Here is a 7,316-nt window from a genome sequence, read left to right on the forward strand (position 1 = left end):
TGTTTTAATTTGCATCTCTCTTAGGGCTAGGGATTTTGAGCATTTCTTCATGTGTTTGTTAGCCATCTGATTGTCATCTTCGGTGAAGTGCCTGTTCATATCCTGTGCCCATTTTTCTATTGGATTATTTACCTTTATCTTGTTGTGGTGCTTACATCAAGAGTCTTAGGTTGAGGGAAATAAAATTACAAAGTGCATCAACCTCACTTCCAGTCCAACCAGCTTTATTGTTGTGTGCTGTCAAGTTGGAATTGACTTATAGGTGATCCTTCAGTGGGATTTAAGAAGTAGTGAATCGCATTGGAGGAGATTGCCCATCCTTCTCCCATGAAGCACCTGGTGGATTTGAGCTAAGTACCTTTACAATTGTAATACAGTTTCTTACCATTAGTCCACCAGCAACCTTACAGCAAAAAATGTCTACATCCAAAAAAAAAGAAAAAAAATTAAAGAAAAAATGACTACATCAAGAATCTAGGGTTAAAAAAAGAAAAAGAATTTACGTTGAGGGAAATAAAGATACCTGTGTTACAAAGAGCTTCTTTGTTAATTTAAAAATTAACTAACAGAAAAGTAGTATTTTAAACATCATTTATTGGTAAAATATGTTCGAATGCTTTATATCCTTTTTTATTGCACTGGGAAGTTAATTATTTTTGTTTGATTTTAGTTTTATTTTCCTAGTAATTTATTTGCAAAATTCAAATACATTTTTTAAGAACAAATTCTTTCAATTTCCCTCACCCTATCCCCATCAAATTGTACAACCCCATGATTAATCTCACCTCCCCTTGCACATCCTCATCCCTCTGCTTCCACCCTCTCCCACCCCTCTAGGATCTTTATAATGGTTTTTGACCATGAAATCACCTTTGAACATATTCTTAATTTTATCCTCATTGACTCTTCAAAATAACTTTTTATTTGATCTTAGTTTCCAAATTCTAGGTTGCCATATCCAATTAATTGCTTTCAGCCAGATTAATCATTCATAGCTCCTATTCTATCATTCAGACACATGATGATACAAGAAAATGTGGCTATGCTGGTGAGGTTGTGGAGAAACTGGAACTCTTATTCACTGTTGGTGGAGTATAAAATGGTGCACCACTATGGAAGGCTGTATGATGCTTTCTCAAAAAGCTGCAAATAGAGATACCATTTGACTCAACAATTCCACTACTGGGAATTTACCCTAAAGAAACCATAACTAAAAAAAAAAAACCATAACTGCCACCCAAGTAGATAAATGCATACCCATATTTATTGTGGCTTTGTTTGCGATAGCAAAGAGCTGGAAACAATCCAAGTGCCCATCAACAAATGACTAGATAGAGAAGCTCTGGTATATCCACACAATGGAATACTATGCAGCACTGAAAAACAAGGAAATAATGACATATTATGCAAAATGAATGACTCTGGAGACATTATGCTGGGTGAAATATCTCAATCACTAAAGGACAAATATTGCATAGGGCCACTGTTGTAAAATGGAACTGACCTCAGGGTTGAGGGAAGACAGAAAAGGAGGAGAAAAATGATGTATATTGCATTGAAACAGATGAGGGACAGAACTGTTTAAAAGGGACATACAAATGGATTTTCTTGTCATTATAGAAGTCCAGAGTGAAGGCTGCATAGTGGAGTGGACTTGGGGGAAGGGGTTGCATAACAATGAAACAGTTTTTCTTTTTCTTTTCAAAGAGAAGAATGATTTGGGGGGAGGGGTGGGTAGGGAGTAAAGTGCAACAAAAAATGAATGACTGGAAACTCTCAGTCTCTGTAAACTTTCATTAAAATTAATAAGAAAAAACAAGAAAAAACTTAAGAGCATTATATGAAATGTATCTTTTTAAGAATTTATAGTATCACATGTGATGATATTATGTTTAATGTCTTTATGTAAATCAATATTTTAGTTCTTTAAATATATGTTCTTTTGGAAATACCTTCATTAGAAAAACTATGACTTGTCATTTTCTAAGAATGATTTATAAAGACAAAGTGCAGAAGTTGAAGCTGTAGTCCTTTTCAGTCATATTGATTGTATCATACTGAAGAAATGTCTTCTTTCACAGAGAAAATGGATTGTAACTTTTTACTAGCAAGACCCGTATTGTGTAAATGTCATCTTAAAAATACATTGCATACATCAATGTCAAGGCTGTATTATTTTGTTCCTTATAGAAGAGAATAAGCCTCAATAGAACTACCTTCATTATAGATTCTCTAAAACCACTTGCAGGTGTCCTTATGGACCCTTAAATTTTCTATACAACTAAACATGATTTATTTGAAATATTTTCATTGACAATTTTATTGCAAAATCCTTGCCTTGAATATAAGAGTTGCTTTCTAAGTCATATGTACATACTGCTTATAAAAAGTATAACATCTATGTTCAACTTTTTGAGGAAATGCTAAACTGTCTTCCAGAGTGGATATACCATTTTACAATTCCACTAACAAGGTATAAGAGTTCCCACCTCTCCACATCCTCTCCAACATTCATTGATTGCCACCCTACTAAACTTTGCCACTGCTACTGGGGCTACTGGGGTGAGATAGAATCTCATTGTGGTTTTGATTTGCATCTCTCTTATTACCAATGATTTTGAGCATTTCTTCATGTGCCTCTTAGCCATCTGAACGTTTTCCTCTATGAAAAGTCATTCCATGTCTTTTACCCATTTTATCATTGGATTGTCAGTCATTTTATTCTGGAGGCCCAGGAGTATTCTTTATAATTTTTTTATGAGGTCCTTGCCAAAGATCCTATTTCCAAATGTTTGTTCTCAATCAGTTGTAGACTTTCTTTTCACCCTTTTGAAAAAGTATTTGATGAGCACAGAGATTTAATCTTTAGAAGGTCCCCTTCATCAATTTTATCTCCAGATTGTGCATCTCTGGCTGTAATTGGCAATCTCTTTGTACCAAGGGCTACATCTTCTAAGTTCAGACCCAGTTTGTCTCTTAAGAACTTTATGGTTTGGGGCTTTACTCCCAGGTCTCTGATCTACCTTGAGTTGGTTTTTGTGTATGGTGTGAAATGTGGATCCCGTTTCAGCTTTCTGCAGGTAGAAGTACAGTTTTTTCAGTAACAATTGTTGAAGAGGTTGTCATTTCCCCATTTGATAAGTTTTAGTTCCTTGTTTAATATCCATTGACCATAGAGAGATGGGTCTGTTTCTGGGTTCTCAATTCTGTTCCATTGGTCTATGTGCCTGTTATTGTACCAATACCATATTGGTTTAGTTACTACAGCTATATAGTACGTTTTAAGGTCAGATATTGCTATGGCTCCCACTTCATTTTAGTTTTTCAGAAATTATTTGTTTATTTGGGGTCTCTTTCTTCTCCAAATAAACTTGACAAATTCCCTTTCAATCTCCTTTAAAAATGAATTTGGTATCTGTATTGGGATTGCATTGAATATGTAGATTGCTTTTGGTAGGATTGTCATTTTCCCAGTATGACACAACTATTTCACTACTAGGAATATATTTCAGGAAAATCAGAACTGATACACAAACAGAGATTTGAACACCAACATTCATAGCAGTGTTATTCACCATCACAAAAACATGAAAACAGCTCAAATGTCCAACCACAACTCAATAGATTGAGAAATTGTGGTACATTCACACAATAGAATACTATGCAGAACTCAGGAGAAATTATTTTGAAAAATACTACATAACTTTGGAGAGGCTGGAGAGCATTGTACTGATTGAACTAACACAGTATCATAAAGACAAATACGGTATAAGACTATTACTATAAAAATAGAAGGATAACTATTAAAACATATATGGAAACTCAAGGGGAATAGAGGGGTGGGAGCAGAAGGGTGAGGGCAGGTAGGGGCAAAACCACAGGGTTGTACAGTTTGGTGGGTGGAGAAAGGGGGGCAAGGAAAGGATAAGGATCTAGACTAAAAGAGTAAATAATGGGCAAAGTCCAATGGTGATTGCTTTTATGAAACGTGATGCATGAGAATGATTGTGTAAAACACAATGTGGAATGAAGGATAATGTGAAACACAATGTATATTGAACTTAATAAGCAAACTAATTTTAAAAAAGTATAAAATATCAAAGAACATTACAATTATATACACATACATATACATATACATATACATATACATATACATATATACATACATACATACATACATACATACATACACATATACATATACATAGGAGTGGCATCCACACTTATAATTGCCTCATAGCTGACCTTCCAGCAGGTTTTCAAAGACTCCTTTGGAACATCTTTACTAGTAGGCCATCAGAGTTTATTATATGAATAAATGCACATATGTAAACTCATTTAATAAGTTTATTATAATAAAAGTAAAAGGAAATTTGTTGATTTTGTATTAAATATGTTGTGACATAATCATGTGATCCATTTATCTCTTTAATAATGTTCAAAAGCATTTTTTTCTCTCTGTTTGAAGACAGCACAATATTTTCTATCATTTATTCACATAATTCAAGAGACTAAGGATCAAATTACATATGTTTAATCACAATGGCAAATGGATTTTAATTTTATTTATTATAAAATTGGTAATCAGTTGCTTCTAAATATAAAATTTAAAAATTCGAATTCACTTAACTATGAGACAAAAATATTTATTCAAATCATATATGAGTAGCTATTCATTCTTAATGCTTGATTACATTTCAAGATTAATCCAAAACACTATATAAATAAACCTAGCTGAAATGGAAGACGCACACAATAAACAGATATTTTTATACTGAAAACACCCAGGAAAATTATTGTGAATATATAGCAATTTCTGTTTAGTTTAATAGGGTTTATATGCTTGAAATACTGGGGTGGGGGTGTGAGTGTGTCTAAATTTCATGTCCTGTGTTTTTTCAAGATTTTTCTATTTTAAAATGTATATCTATTTATGCCTGTCAGCCTATTTGTTTCAATTATTGCTTAGAAAAATGGTGATCACAGGTTACATCTAGGTAAAATTTGGGCTATCCTCTTTGTTATTGTACATTCAGGTAACACACCACATACAAATTATGTACCAGATACTCCCCTAATGAAGACTGTCATAGGAAAGACGCAGAAGGTTGAATAAATATTTGATGCCAGGGTCATGAGCACATGCTGTGCAGTAGGGAGCAGAGAATCAATCATTGTGTTGTAAATGTAAATGTGAATCTAATCCAAACCAGACTGAACTAACAGGATATCACACAGAGAGAGGTATTAGGAAAATTTTAACTGAGAGCATTTATAAGTAAGTGCACAATTTATTTTAATTTTTAAGGAGAGTACATTTAGCAAGATATTTCAAAGTAGCATAAAGGCAATACAATCTTTTTGTTTCTTTGAAAAATAGCCATATTTAACAATGAACTCAAATTTCAAGGTAAACAAAGCCTACTTAAGAGAAAACTAATGATGCATTTAGTAAAGAGGAGAATATGTGAAAATTATAAAACACTGCAAAGATAAAGTCTTTTATTCTTATTTTAGTTTAAGATATACAGAGTAATCTGTTCATAGTAAGAATTAGGTTGCTAAGTGCCTTCCATTATCATCATCTCCTATTGTGCATATGTGTGTCTTCAGACACATACATCACAGACTGAATTATTGGTAGAAGAGTAGAAACAAACAAATGGGACGTATTACTCTATTTTGGAAAAATGATATCCACACTTTACAAGTACTCTTAGAAAATAGCTTCTATTCAAACATAAAGGTACTACAAAATCTTTGTAAGAAAGACTCATAGCCATTAAGAAACCTTGAGCTCCTGTGAAGTATTAGAAAACATTTACTGAAGTTAAGTGATTGTCGCTCGATCTTCAACAATTATTGTGCTTTCCTTTTCAAAGCTTTTTCTTAAAATGCACAGCCATGCTATCAAGACAATTACAAATTCTGACATGAAGACTGTAGAGGGAGGAGTTCAGCTTGCTTTCATTTAAACCTTATATACAAGGGAAGATGCTTAGCACACATATATAAAATGCTACCTAACTAAAAATCCCTACAAATTGAAAGTGCTGAAAATTAAGTTTCAAACACACACAATCTGTTTTAGCCTAGAAACCAAAGTTCAGTGCTGAGCTGATTGTACTTTAAAAGAAAAAAGGAACAAAGTTAAAATAAATGTACTTTTAAAGAAAATAGACTAAACTAAAATATAAAGTCACAATCTTTCTCTCAGAGCCAAAGTGACTGAAAGAGTGAAACTCCTGGTTGCTCAGCAGAATGTCTACTACATGTTGAGGGTACACTTCAGGCCTGGTTGCATAAAAGCAGACTTAGAAAAATTCAGCAGAGGTACAAATAAAACAGTCACATAGATTTAAGTAATAATAGATGTAAAACTGATGTTACTTAAGATATTCAGCAAACATTCTCTGTACATTTTTTTTGTTTCTAAACTTTCATTTGAATAAAAAACATAAAAAAGAAAGAAAACATACTATTACTGTAGTCATTAGATATTGTTGTTGTTTTTGTCAAATGCCTTTGAGTCGAGCACAACTCATAGTGACCCTATGAACAAAAGGTCTGAAGCCTTTCTATAACTATTGACATTTGCCAAAGTTCATAGTTTCCAGAAGTATGTTGTTTAGGAAGTGGATGCCACTCCTACTTCCAAGCCTGTCTTAAACTAGGAGCTCCACCAAACACTGTCTACCATGGGTAACTGTTATGGCATTTGACAACCCACTGGCACAAGGTTCAGCATCATAGTAACCCCAAGTTACCTCAGTACAGCATATTGACAGAAGATGCTGTACCACTAAGAAAAATATTCCAGAAAAATGTAGTAACAACCAACTTTAAATACAAAGGCCCTCCCTGAGGTCTTGTTGACTCTAAACAAGAGGATTAGATAAATCAAACAAACAAACGAAAAATATAGTATGTTATTGTTGTTATGTGCCATTGATTTACCTGTGATGCACAGCTGCTCTGAATCCTTCCCTGTCCTGAGCCAGTCTCACTAATTTCGACACACAACAGATACTGTATCAATCCATCTCATCCAGTGTCATCCTCTCCTGTGCTGTCTGTCCACCCTTCCAAGCATAATGTGCTTCTCCAAGAACCTGGTCACATGCCCAAAGTAAGAGAGGTGGAGCTTCAAAATCCTAGCCTCTAAGGAGAAAACACTTAATTTCACCCTCTTCAATTCGGAATGATTTGTTTTCTTGGCAGTCCATGGTATGTTCAAGATTCTGTTCTTCTGTCATCTTCAGTCATTGTTCAATTCTCTGAAGCATAACAAGTAATTGAGAAGACTATGGCCT

The sequence above is a fragment of the Elephantulus edwardii genome, unplaced genomic scaffold (assembly GCF_000299155.1).
Source record: "Elephantulus edwardii isolate Elephantulus edwardi_28Jun2011 unplaced genomic scaffold, EleEdw1.0 scaffold00450, whole genome shotgun sequence".
Taxonomy (NCBI): Eukaryota; Metazoa; Chordata; class Mammalia; order Macroscelidea; family Macroscelididae; genus Elephantulus; species Elephantulus edwardii.